Source organism: Martes martes (assembly GCF_963455335.1).
Source record: "Martes martes genome assembly, chromosome: 13".
NCBI classification, from domain to species: Eukaryota; Metazoa; Chordata; class Mammalia; order Carnivora; family Mustelidae; genus Martes; species Martes martes.
In genome coordinates, this window is record NC_137901.1 from 46281676 (window position 1) to 46294305 (window position 12630).

Sequence of the window (12630 nt, forward strand, 5' to 3'; positions counted from 1 at the left end):
CTTCCCTCCTTGTTGTTCTGTTTGAGCTGGACAGTGGCTAAAGAGATTTTTATCAACCCAGGATCAGTATGTAAGACAATACTCCATGCAGGTGCTAAATGTTCTGAGTTGTGAAAAACAAACCACATAGACATTTTAAGTTGCCGTTCAACTCTGGCTCCAAACCTTTTGTGCCACATATTTTTGGCTGAGCTCCTACAAGCCCACTTATTAAAAGCAGTGCCCCCGCTGACAAGCAGAGTGGCCATTTCCACTTTCCCAGTCTAGGATTAACCAAGACATTCTGCAATCTGATTCCAGGTTTGCTTTGCAGCATTTCTGCCTTAGGCTTCTCTACAGAAGATGGCGGCTCTCCAAATATAACATCACGTCTCATCTTCGCCCTTTTCTCCAAATTCCAAACCTCTGGAATGCTTCTCCTTTGCTCTATGTTTGGAGTTTTTTTGCACCCTTCCATATATGATTCAGATCCCTCCTCCCTCCCCCTGTCCACTTTCCCCAAACCCCAATGGCTGAGATGTTGACTCTGCCCACGAGTTTTGGGAAACTTGTCCCCTTTAGTGTCCCATATTGTGTATAAACTCTTTTTTGGGTGATCTCAAGTATTTTTATCTGATAATATTTGAGATCTCAAATATTTCTATTTGAGATCCCAAATATTTTAACTCTTCCTCTATCTCTGCTTATCTTCTCACCAGATTATAAATGCCTTAAAGGCGGGGCATACATCTGTGACTTCCCTGTCCCTCCCTATAGCAGCCGGTACACCTCAATAAAGGTTCCTTTATCTTATTATTACTGAATAAGAAGGGTTTCCATAAGAGATGGCCACCACGGGTTACAAGGATGTCCAACTTTTCTTCAACTCGGAGATCATTTTTGCTGAACATAGCCGGTCACCCACCTTGGACGACCTCCGCTGCCAGAAGCCAGAGCTCTGGGGCTAGCCTCAGCCCCTCAGCCCATGAGGCGCAGGCGCAGTAGCGCGCCGGGCCAGGGGGAGTGCTGTAGTGAGCTGTGTGCGATCCAGAGCTGGACCGCGCTATCAAACTTGGTGATTTCACCCCCTTGGGTTTCCAGGCCCTCCTCTGCAAGACTGGATAACATGAGTACCCACTCATGAGGATTAAATGACTTAACATAAACATTGTAAACTGCGAACCTTACCTGGCTCATAGGAAGTGCTCAGTAAATACTCGTTAGCATTATTACTACTTTTTTTTTTTTTTTCTTAAAGCCTGGGTCTAACTCTGCGTTTATGTGACCATTCTGTCCTTTAGTTTTCTCTCCCCAAATGCCTCTTTGGTGGCACTTTTCCACTTCTGGGGCTCCTCCCCCACCCCCCACCCGCCCCGATGACGGCGTACTGCGCAGACTCCGAATGACGACCAGCGATGGAGCCAAACCTCAGGTGGGCTGACGAGACAAACTGCCTGGCCTCCCCCATTTGCAGGCCCCGTATGAAAGGTTTGCCCCTTTGGCACAATAAACATATTTCTAATAGTAAATGTGAGGTTTCTACAAGAAGGTAACTATAAAAGCGTGATGGTGAAGTCAGATGGAGCATTTTTATGGAGCGAGTGACTTCAAAGACTGGGAGACACTTGCCATGGTTTTTTTTAGAAATTCCAAGCCTTAAACCATTACTTGTTTCTGAGGGTGCTTGTTAACATTGAATCTAACCCAGGAGTCCCCAGGTTTCAGCAAATGTGTCTTGTCAGCTCCCCCTCACTCCATGGTGTGGGGTGGACAGGCTGTTTCTGCAAGAAACCTGTACCTTGACAATTGTAAGCGTTGAGATTTATACAATGAGTAACCTTTTTCTCCTGGGGATGAGATTTATATATTGAACAATTCTCCCCCTAGGGCCTGTGAGCTTCCCTGCACACTTTGTACTCAATCAGGGGAGAAGGGAGGCTGCTGAGGGCTTTGATTGGTCCGTCTGCGGGCTGGAGTCCTGTCACCAGGAGCCACTCTCACTCGACTTTCACAGTAACTGTCAGTGTAAGAGGACAGCAATGACAGGAGAAAATAGCCAGGTACTCAAAAGTCCCAGTATTCATCCGGGAGTCTTGAGAACCATTTGCTACCAGAATGATCTCCAATTACTTGTTCAGCTGCCTGAGAAAGAAACTTATAACTGGGAGGTTGGGGAAGGAGGGGAGAGTGAGATGGAAACAGAGACAGAGACAGAGACAGACAGACACACACACACACAGAGGATTTGAAGAACTCAAGGAGAAATAAAACAGTAGGAGCCCTCTGAGGCCCCACACATCGGTGACAAGCCACGCCACCACCATCGTGGGGACAGGTTTTGATGGCTTCATTCGCAAGCCACACGGCAGACCCAGAGCCCAGGATCCGGGCGCACAGCAGCTGCACTCTGCCTCTACCTGCCGTATCCAAGATCTGTCCGTAAGGTGCCCTGGAGACCACATTTTCATGAACTGCCTGGGCAATTGATAAGTCGTCAGTTGGGAAGCTGAGACATTCACAGGTTCAGACCTGAAGCCTGGTCCTTAAAATGAATTGGAAGCATCTGGCTGTTTTGCTGTCGGTAGGTAATGATGCAGCCGCGTCACACACCCAGATGTGATTCTACATTTCTGCAGCTGTTCTGGTGGGAGTTTCAACACCCAAAACATCTGCTGCTGGGACTCTGTGGTACAATTCTCACTCCATCTCTCTGGGTTCTTATTCTTTTCCTAGAAAATGTACTTTCTTTCTCCTCGGTATTTTCCTACTTTTCCGAAGGTGTTATTCCCAGCAAGGGGATACCCTCCAAATTCCATGTAATGGGGAAGAGAAATCCGTATCTTCAAAATTCACAGCCAAACTGAGGGGGTGTGACGCTAACGCATTTTACGAGGTCTGATGAGATAGAACATTACGGCCAGGCAAAGAATTTCATACTTTATGGCACACGTAGAAGGAATGGCTATAATGAAGTCACTTTTGTATGTTAAACACAATTGGCAGGGGAACACCTTGAAAGTCCAAAATGTTTGTCTCCGGGATATTTGTCAGCATCATCAAACTGCACACATAAAGGGCTCTCGGTACTGCCTATTCAGTAGGAAAAAAGACCCTTTCAAAGCATAAGGCCTCCAACATTTTAGGCGATATTACAAACTGACGTAACAGTTTTGAAGAGCAACAGGAAATATCGAGTCATAAAATACTCCTGCACTTTGACCCAGTAATTTCTGGGAAGTTATCCTAAAGAAATTATCTTATATATGGAAAAGTCCTATTATAAAGACACTTATCATGGGATTTACTAGAGTGAAAAATGGGTTTGATCTATTGCCCCCAAATATGGAAATAGTTAAATAAATATGATGTCTCTATTTCTGTAGGAGACATGGAAAAATCAATTGGAGGGACTGAAAAGTTCCAGCTGCTCAAGCAGCAATTAAGAAGATATTTACTGAAGTAATAATACTGAAATGCTTCTGACGTACATGAAGTGGAAAAGCAAAATACAAAGTTGTTTGTATGTTATGCTTAAGATCATATCAAAACTTGGCCTTTGAAAATGACCCAAAGTAATTGTCCCCAAACAATAATAGCTATTGTGCTTAAGTGGTAGAATTAGGGGCAATTTTCTTCTTCTCTCTATTTTCCGAATTATTTCTGGAGGGGTTCTATTACTTGAGTCAACAAAAAGACCAAGAAAAATGGATCCTTACCCTAGGACCAAGACAGGAAGCCTTCCAGGGCAAGTGAATCTGAAGACAAACAACACCCAAGGAGCCTGAGGCATGTCTTGAAAAGGAATCTGGACTAGCAGCCTGGAGAGGGAGACCAGTTTCTCTGTCGCAAGCTCAGCTTTTGGCCCCTTTCCTCCAGAGTTTTAAGGAATCCAGAAGGAAACCAACCCAAGATTCTGACTTTCACAGGACAAGAGTTGGAAACGCAGGGACAGACCAAGAGAAAGCCAATCCTGCATCATATGAATGTTCGCGCATAAGCTCAAATGGAGACACTTGTTTTCCTTCCTTTCAGCGATTGGGAACATTTGGAAGGAGACTCCTCTCTGGTTCCACCAGGTAACTTCTCCAAGCCCATGAAACTTGGGAAGAGCGAATATAGCACTTCTGTCTCTCCACACCCATGTCTTTGCCAACCTCACAGTAAGCCTGAAGGAGAAAAACAGATTCATCTAACAGTACTTGGGGCCTACTCTTTTTTTCTTTTTTAAAATACTCCGCTCAAATTTTAAAATAGTATATTGATTTTTTAATATCCCAAAATAAATTGCTATTTCTTAGCCTTTAGGGGGACAGCTTTAATTTAGGAGTGAAGAGGGATGATTGAGTGATAATAAACTGATTAGTTTCAGGATTTCTCGAGGAAATGCTGACCCAGCATCATGGCCCTCACGCATGCCATTATAATTCTTTGATTTCCTGTCACGGCAGACAGTTCAAAAACGGAAAGTAAATAGGAGACATGGAAAATCAATGTGAGGTGCTGAATTGTTCCAGCTGCCGCGGTCTGTTAATTACATCATATTTTTATGGAGACATTCGGCTCAGACTTGCCAAGTGCCCACATCTGGAGGCCGTCGTCTGCCATCCTGTTGGGGCAGCTCTTCTCCCCCGGCATCTTGGTTAACTGCAAAAGGACAAGCTACCCAGGAAAGCCGGCTTGTACAGACCAACTCTCTGAGGCAAGATCCGGCCGATCGGCATGTCTTCTGTTACCATAGAGATAAGAGGTGCGGGGAGCTGGAGAGGGGCCACTGGAGTGGCAGGAAGCGGGTTAGTCAGTATGCACAGTGTGAACCTGAGGAAAATGAAAGTCTGTTCTACTTGGATAGACAGGCCTTGGTGGGCTAAGTGGGAGAGAGCCGAGAAGAGATGAGAGACCACGGGGAGCAGGCAGAGAGAAACACGGCGAGGGAGTGAAGAACGGGGCTTAAAGCTGTGTGAAGAGCCAAGTCACTCGGGAGCCCCAGTGGATTTCCAAGACAAAGTCCTTTGAGCACCTCCTCTCTTGCCAGGGCAATAAAAGCAAGCTCACAGGACGAGCACAAACTTCATGGACTGTTTCAATAAAGGTCCGTACACATTGCTTTATAATGTGGACCTTTCCAAAGTCCTTTCTGGTTTCCCTTCCTCCTCTCCATCCTGTAGCCTTTCTTTTCTCTTTCTCTCATCCTTCCAGAAGGTTCTGAGCCCCTCCCCCCTGTTTGCACCTTCATGCATGGTAGGACTGGCTTTTTCCATCCAGACATCTCTAACTCATCACAACCCATTCTCCTTCCCTCTCTTTGTCTTTCTACGCTTTCCCTCATTGACTTCTTTCTATTTTTCCTAATTACAGCTTCATACACAAAAAGCTGCATGAAAGAAAAATCCAGTGCTTGTCAAAGATGCTGTAAGACATTTCCTAATGTCCAGTCCCTGCTGTCTGCTCCCCCACCCCCGCCTCGGTGACAGAGTCTGTCACAGTCGAAGTCTTGGCCCAGGCCTCTGCTCCTTAGAGAGGCTCCAAGGGTTCCACACATATTTTATTTATAGCTCATTATTTAAATATGTATTTCAAATGTGCGACACCTATCTGATACTCCCTCCATCCCCCTCAAAAAGTTGCACACTTTAATGTAAGTGAAATTTAAATGCACATACATGTATGTACGTGGAGGTACTAAATGTAAACATGTATTGCGTCACGTCTTTATGGAAATTCAATGCAAGTTTACAAACTTACAGATTTCAACACGTTGTGGATTTGTGCCAACCAAGTGAATGGTGCAGATTGTTAAGAGAGATGCTCCTGTGGTTCCTGTGGTCACTGAGTCAAATGTTGTAGGGCCACCCTGGTATTTTTTTCAGTTCAGGCCCTGGCATGACTGTGTGTAAACCATGCATATCTGCCCCCCGAGCACAGGAGTGAAGGGCTCGGTTCAATGCAAAGCAAGGCCCCCGCACCAGCTCGGGGCATCCTCTCCTTGCAAGGCAATTGCACTGGTGTAATAGCAAAGCCAACCTGTCCTGTGTCAGAGATGGTCTAGCTCTTGATTTAATGTCCTGGTTGTGTTTTGAGTGGCTTTTCTGTGAGAGGAATTTGAGTACACACTAAGCATGATCAGTGATCCAACTTGAAAATATAAATTTCCTGCTACTCCACATGTAAGAACCCAGATCGGTTTGATTAAGCGCTCCTAAAATTGCAAAGCCAGCTGTCAACAAGCTTATAATTTGCAAGTATTTATCTGATTCCAAAAGCTGATCTAACACTGGAACCGTTGTCTATAATTCCCCAATTCCTAATGCTCGTGTTCATTCAAATGCTTTCATTTTTGTAATTTACTGAAATTTGAAACAAAACAAATGTGTATTAATAAATCATCATTTAATTGCCTTTCTGTATTCAGGCTTCCATTTCATCTGAGAAGAAATGCTTTGCTACCAAAAAAAAAAAAAAAAAAAAAAGGTGAGAACCCCTCATTTTACCCACTGCCTCCTCATGCCCTGCTCCTTCTGGCACCCCCAGCAATCTTTGCTTGTCCAGGTTATTCTCTGTTCCCTAGGCTCCTGCTCTAACCTGATAGACTCACACTGAGGTGGCTTATCTATGGCGTAAGGGGTTATTTGTATGTGGGAGGAGACTTGCATTTTACCCTGAAATGCTCAAGTCCTAGGGAACCAACGTAAAGGGAACAGGTCATCCACAGTGAAATTCTCGGCACTTTTGGGAAGAGTCTGTCAGAAGCAACTCCTCGTTATTCTCATCCCTATCAGTATCTCTCAGTCCACCATGTGAGGATAGCTTGCCTCGGAATCCCTTGTGAAGTGCTTAGGGGAAAGGCAGACTCTGGGTGCCTGAACCCAACTACCTGGAGACTAGAAACTGAAGCCGCCTTTTTAGCAACCTCCTCAAATAATTCTGCACTTTGATGTTCAAGGGGGACCACCGTTAATCGTCTGCACACTGGTGCAGGAGGCAAGGGTTGAGTGGGGATGCTGCCTGCCCTCCCTTTGCCTGAATTGAGAGATGCAGACTGAGAGGCAGCCCAGGGAGGCATCCAAGCAAAGAGAAGTAAGCAGGCAAGACGACAAATGCAAAGAGAGAGAGAGAGAAAGTATAAAACCCAGGGAGCAATTTTGAACAGAACAAGAAAAATAATTCCAATTTCCTTTTCTCCAGCTCCAAGTTCATCGGTCAGCAGCGGCACAGCAAAAGTAGACTGGGGACGGTCTGCACAATAGAGGGAGCCCAGCTCCTGGCACATCCTGGAGGAAATGGTAGCAGGGACATACAGCGCCATGCGGGGCAGTAAATACAGACACAGCCCCGGGGACAGCTCCGTCTGCCCATGCGGAAAGAGTTCAACACTTCTCCCAGGCTGGCCCAGAATTCCTGAAAGGCCCCGGGGTGGCAAGCCCTTGAGCAGAACAAGCCCACTCCCAGCCCTGGCCCCTCCTCAGGCTGTCATCCGTACCTCTGTTCTTCCTTCATAAAAATCCACCGTGCACTCCAAAAGAGTAACTAGGACACTTCGTTTTTATTCCGCATGCATCTCATTTGTCTTCAGTAGGTTCTTCCATAATCTCATCATTATTGCTATGGCCCTCAGAGGACAGCTGACTTGCATTAATCAGCCAAGCCCCTCATCGCTCACCAGATTCTTTACACTTTTACCATGCCCTGGGGCATCCTAACTTACTTGAAAAATTAATAAACCTCCCCCTCTTATCTTACCTTATTAATGTCTGTCTTTGTAACCCATTATCCCCGCATATCATCAGAGATCACTGGAGGGCGCAGTGGTCACCGGCTTGCTTCCCTAATTCTATCCTGAAGCCAGAACGCCCCCGCCCCCTTGAATGGCCAGGAAGAAAATGGCCTTCATGGGCCAGCAGGGTATTTTTTACCAGCTCGATGGCACAGTGGACGGAAAGCAGAAGAATTCTTCGGCTGCAGCTCAAGGCCATTAAAGTCCATTAAGTTGTTCTCTCCTCCCCACCCCCTCTCCCCCTCTTTTGTGCACCCTAGTAAATCTGACTCATTAGCTTTGGATGTTTTGAAATACTGGTACATTAATCACTTGTGTTTGCACACTGTTTATGTGGGTTGTTGGTCATGGTCTGTAGTTATACTGGCTGTCTCCCTTGCTTACTTAAAGGTACAATCCAATTGAAAATAAAGATTTTTGCAGGTTTGCTCATTACACACAGTGTCGGCAGCTGGTGAGTGTCTTTTGCAATTCATCAGAGGCCTCCCAGACCACCTGCTCTCGGCATCCTGCAAACAGCTGGCTCTGGCTAAGTACCATAAGCTATTACCTTATACAACAAATAAATAAATAAATGGTTGGATGGGTAGACAAATAAATAAATACATTGAATTGTCAGCCTTGAAGCATTGCTTCTTGAGGGGAAAAGTCTATGCCGAAAAGGGAAAAATACCTCTAGCCCACACCTTCTTGGTGTCATTTAAATGAAAAAAAAAAGGGGGGGAGGGTGGTGATACCCCCAAAACTTCAAGTGGGGATATTTTGTCATTTGAGCACCAAGGCAGTCAAGAAAAGGCCTCTACAACAGGCTGGCTGTGTGCTTTGGTTTGGTACAAAGAATGAGAGGTGGGGCGTGAGGGGGTTGAACTGAAATCACTGTTGGGTTTTTCTTTTTCTTTCCGGAAAAAGTCATAAGGAAGCTTTGTGGAGCCTGAGCTAAGGCCGCCAGATGCCCTGGGATTAAGAAATCAATCCCCATTTCCCAGATTATCACCACTTTAGATTTTTGTGAACTTGACCTCAGTTTTTGACCCTGAGAATGACCTCGGTGTCCATTGCCTGCTCCTGTCCTGACCCGGCAGCCCGAGGAAAGCCTACGGACCATCGGAGCAGGAGCCCCGTGGCCAGGCACCTGCAAGGAGGCAGGACAGCAAGTCCCTGGATGCATGTCGCAGAGCTTGGCAACACAAAACCAGAATCTGTCTGGGGCCTGGGGGATGGGCATTCAGCAGGGTGTTATTTTGAGAGACTTCTAAGGTTTATCACACGTAGCACCAGACTTCCCTCAAGACTACTTGGAAACTTTTTATAATCTGGGCTGGATCTTGCAAACATTACCCAGTACAGCTACGATCCCCCAAATCATTTACTCTGGTTTCCAGGGGTCAGTCAGAACACAGCTGCATCCTTTGCCTTGTCCTTGCAAAACTCGACAGGCATCCTGACAGGGACCTCTCTGACTCACTGCTTACAAGCTTTGCCAATCAAATGCTAGAATGAAGCTATTAGAAATCATTACTTTTATCTTATGGTGGGTTAAATTCCAATAATTAAACTTTATTAGATTAACTTTATTAGATTTATTAGCAGCCTTATTTTTTGTTACTTTTTATTTTTCTGCCAAGAGTATTTATGGGTCGAATTAACCGAAGAAATGTTTTCCATTTTACCAAATTTAAGATGAAGATACATCTATATTCCTACGTTTTTCTTCCTTGAATCCCCCAAGAACTATTAAGAAAGTAGCTGCTCTGGGTAGTGGAAAACCAAGAGTATCAGCATCAACCAGGGGGCTTATCAGAAATCCAGACTGCATGGATCCGAATGGGGAGTTTAACACTTAAGATCCCCAAGTGACTTGTTTGCACATGGAAGTTGACAAGCACTGTTCTCCTAGGTCCTCAATTCTTTCGGGTCAGAAGGATCTGACAGAGACTGCCACAAGCCATATCAATACTAAGGTGATCCTAAAAATTTGAATAAGAAAATGCAAACCAAACAACTTCCTCCTCTACTACAGGGACTAAAACATCTTGTTCTAGGGCAAGGCAGTTCGATGGAGTAGGAGTCCGAAAAATCTGGGTTTATTTTCTAACTCTGCCTCTTAGTAGCATCCTGGCTTTAGGACAGTCACTCTTCTAAGGCTCCGTTTCCTCACTGAGACTGAAGGGAACAGCAACTCGACTGGTCCCCTGCAGGACAGTTTCCAGAATAAAGGAGATCCTCCATGGGCAATCACAGGGTAAGTTCCAAAAGTCTTCCTGTACGTGTGTGATTAAATCATAGTCATCACAGCCCTAAGTAGGAGGAATGTTGGACATGGGACAGCTGGACCAACCAGGGGGATGAGAATGAGGACCTTAACCTATTGGCAGGTGGGTGGGGAGAGACAGAGCCTGAAGGGCTGCAGGGCAACGATTGCTAACATTTTCCCTGGGGAAACAGGTGGACAGGCTACAGCAGCATCTCTGGCCCTTGAAGAGTAAGAGGAGAACGTTAAATACAAGGGATTGTGTAGTCATGGCTGAGGGCCTTTGATTTACCAAAGAAAGGTTATGACAAGCTCAGGATGACGATTCAACAATTCAAGCAAACTTACGGAAGCCTGAGGACCCTCTAGGCAATGTTTAGGAAAATGCTGACCTCTTATAGCTGGTGGACCAGCAGACAGAATGGTCAAAACTTAATCACCAAAGGGACAGAGTTTCAGAGAAAGTTAAGATCTCCTCCTGGGAGGTTTCCCCTGCTGAGATCAGGACCCTCAAAGGGAAAGTGTCAGACTCTGGAAGGTCAGATGGAGATCTCTGAGTAAGGCAGTTGAGAATTTTTAGCTCTCAGACCCCCATTTTCCCCTGGGCCTACAGACAAGGTCCGCATTCCCACAGACAATGGCACTCCCACTTGCTAGAAGATCCCTCAGAGGTTTCAAATGAAGCAGATGTCTCTACTAGTGTGTCAGGGGTCCCCAAGGCCACCCCAAGCTTGAAGATCTGCGAGGAGGACTCAAAGACTCAGCATATCATTGTACTCTGTTACTGTTTACTCTAGCAAAATGTGGCAGAGCACAGTCAACAAGGGAAAAGGCACATGAGGTAAAATCCTGAGGAAACCAGATGCATCCTTGGAAGGGTCCCCTCCCACAGGGGTCACACAGGATGTACTTGATTTTCCCAACAAAATGTTGTGACAACACGTGTGAAATGTTACCGACCCAGGAAGCTCATCAGAGACTCAATACCCAGAGTTCTTGGGGGGGTGGGTCATATCAGCAGCCTCTTCCTGGCACATACCCAAATTCCAGATTCCCAAAAGGAAACCAGGTGTTCAACATAAGCCATGTGTACAAATAGTCTACACACAGCCACTCTTCTCCATTCGAGGAATGGCAGGAAGCCGTCCAGAAGCCAAGACCCCAGCTGTCAAGCAAGGGCCACTTTGTAAGCAAGACTTTCAAAGGATAGCAGGCATCCTTTGTTAGCCTGGAGTTCAAGGTTAGAACCACTTCTCCCTTCTCCAACCGTGCAGTAACTCTGTCAATAGAGGGCCCCAGAGAGACATCACCATAGCCACCGGAAGGGACTTCTCTTTCTGATTCCTTTGTGCCATTTTTCTTCAGCCCAGCTGCCAGTGGATCAGCATGCAGGAAGCCGTGTGGTACTCACTCGCCAGCCCTCACGGACGACCTCCAGCCTCCCCCCTGCACATGCTGGCAAGCGCCCCACCCCCAGACCGGCTCCAGCCATGCCACCTTGTAAGCTTCTTCACCACAGCTGGCTGTGACAACCACACCCTCTCCACGGAGGTCCAGGTCTCAGCCTTGTGGGAAGAAAACAGAGGACATGTTTCTTCTAAGTTCTCAGTCTTTCTTAATTCATGCTTCCTCAGCCCAGCAAGTATAACTGCTTTCCACATGTACTATTTCTATACTCCTCAGAGTCCTCTTTTATTCCTTTTTGTAGTTAAATATCTTTTACTAATTAATAATTCCTTAGATTAAGTTTTCTCTGTTTAAATTACTTGTGTGGTTTCCGTCTCCTGACTGGACCCTGATTGATGCTGTGCCTTGAAAGACAATGCTTGTCCCCACTGCCCCTCCTGAGAACCAGACCGATAATGAGGTTAGACCTCAGCACCCCCTAACCGGGATGTGCTGAGCCAGCTAAGGGAGAACAGGGACTCTACATCAAAGGTGTTGCAAGATCCAGCCTGTATGTGCCAGCAGGTGTGGGAAAGCTAAGTGTGGGAACGGATACTGGGAGGTGGGGGCACAGAACATGAGGTTGAATACGGTTGAGTTTATCAGCATGGACCACTCTCCTGTGATATACAAGTCTAGGCAAATACCATGCTGGGATGCTAGGATGGCCTTTACAAGCTTAGAAAATGTGATGACCCATGTGAATGGCCCAGTGAATTAGAAATACCAAAACTTATATGCCAAGTGGTCCGGAAAGGCATCTCAAGGTTCAGAGTAGTGGGTATGCTAGAGGGGATATACTAGGTTAGCCTGGAAACTTCCCATCGGCCAACAGTGTGCCATAGGAGCCCCCACAGGACACCCTTTTACCAAAAAAAAGGAATCTGCTCGTGAGAGGGGCAGCAGCATCATTCAGAAGCTCACTGGTGCCTCTCCTCCGTAGCCAAGGCTGAGAGTAGGAAACACAATCACAGAACTGAACTCAGTGAAAACAATGGGGATCTCAAAATGATAGAGGATTGGGGGTAGCACCTCACCATCAAAGCAAGGTCAGAGTAGCAGCCAGCAAACCGCAGAGAGCTAGGGATATGGTAAACAGAACATGGTGCTCCTATGAGCAGCCAGCAAGGGTATGACACAAATTATCCAACTAAAAGAAATCAAGAATGAGCCGTCAAGAGTC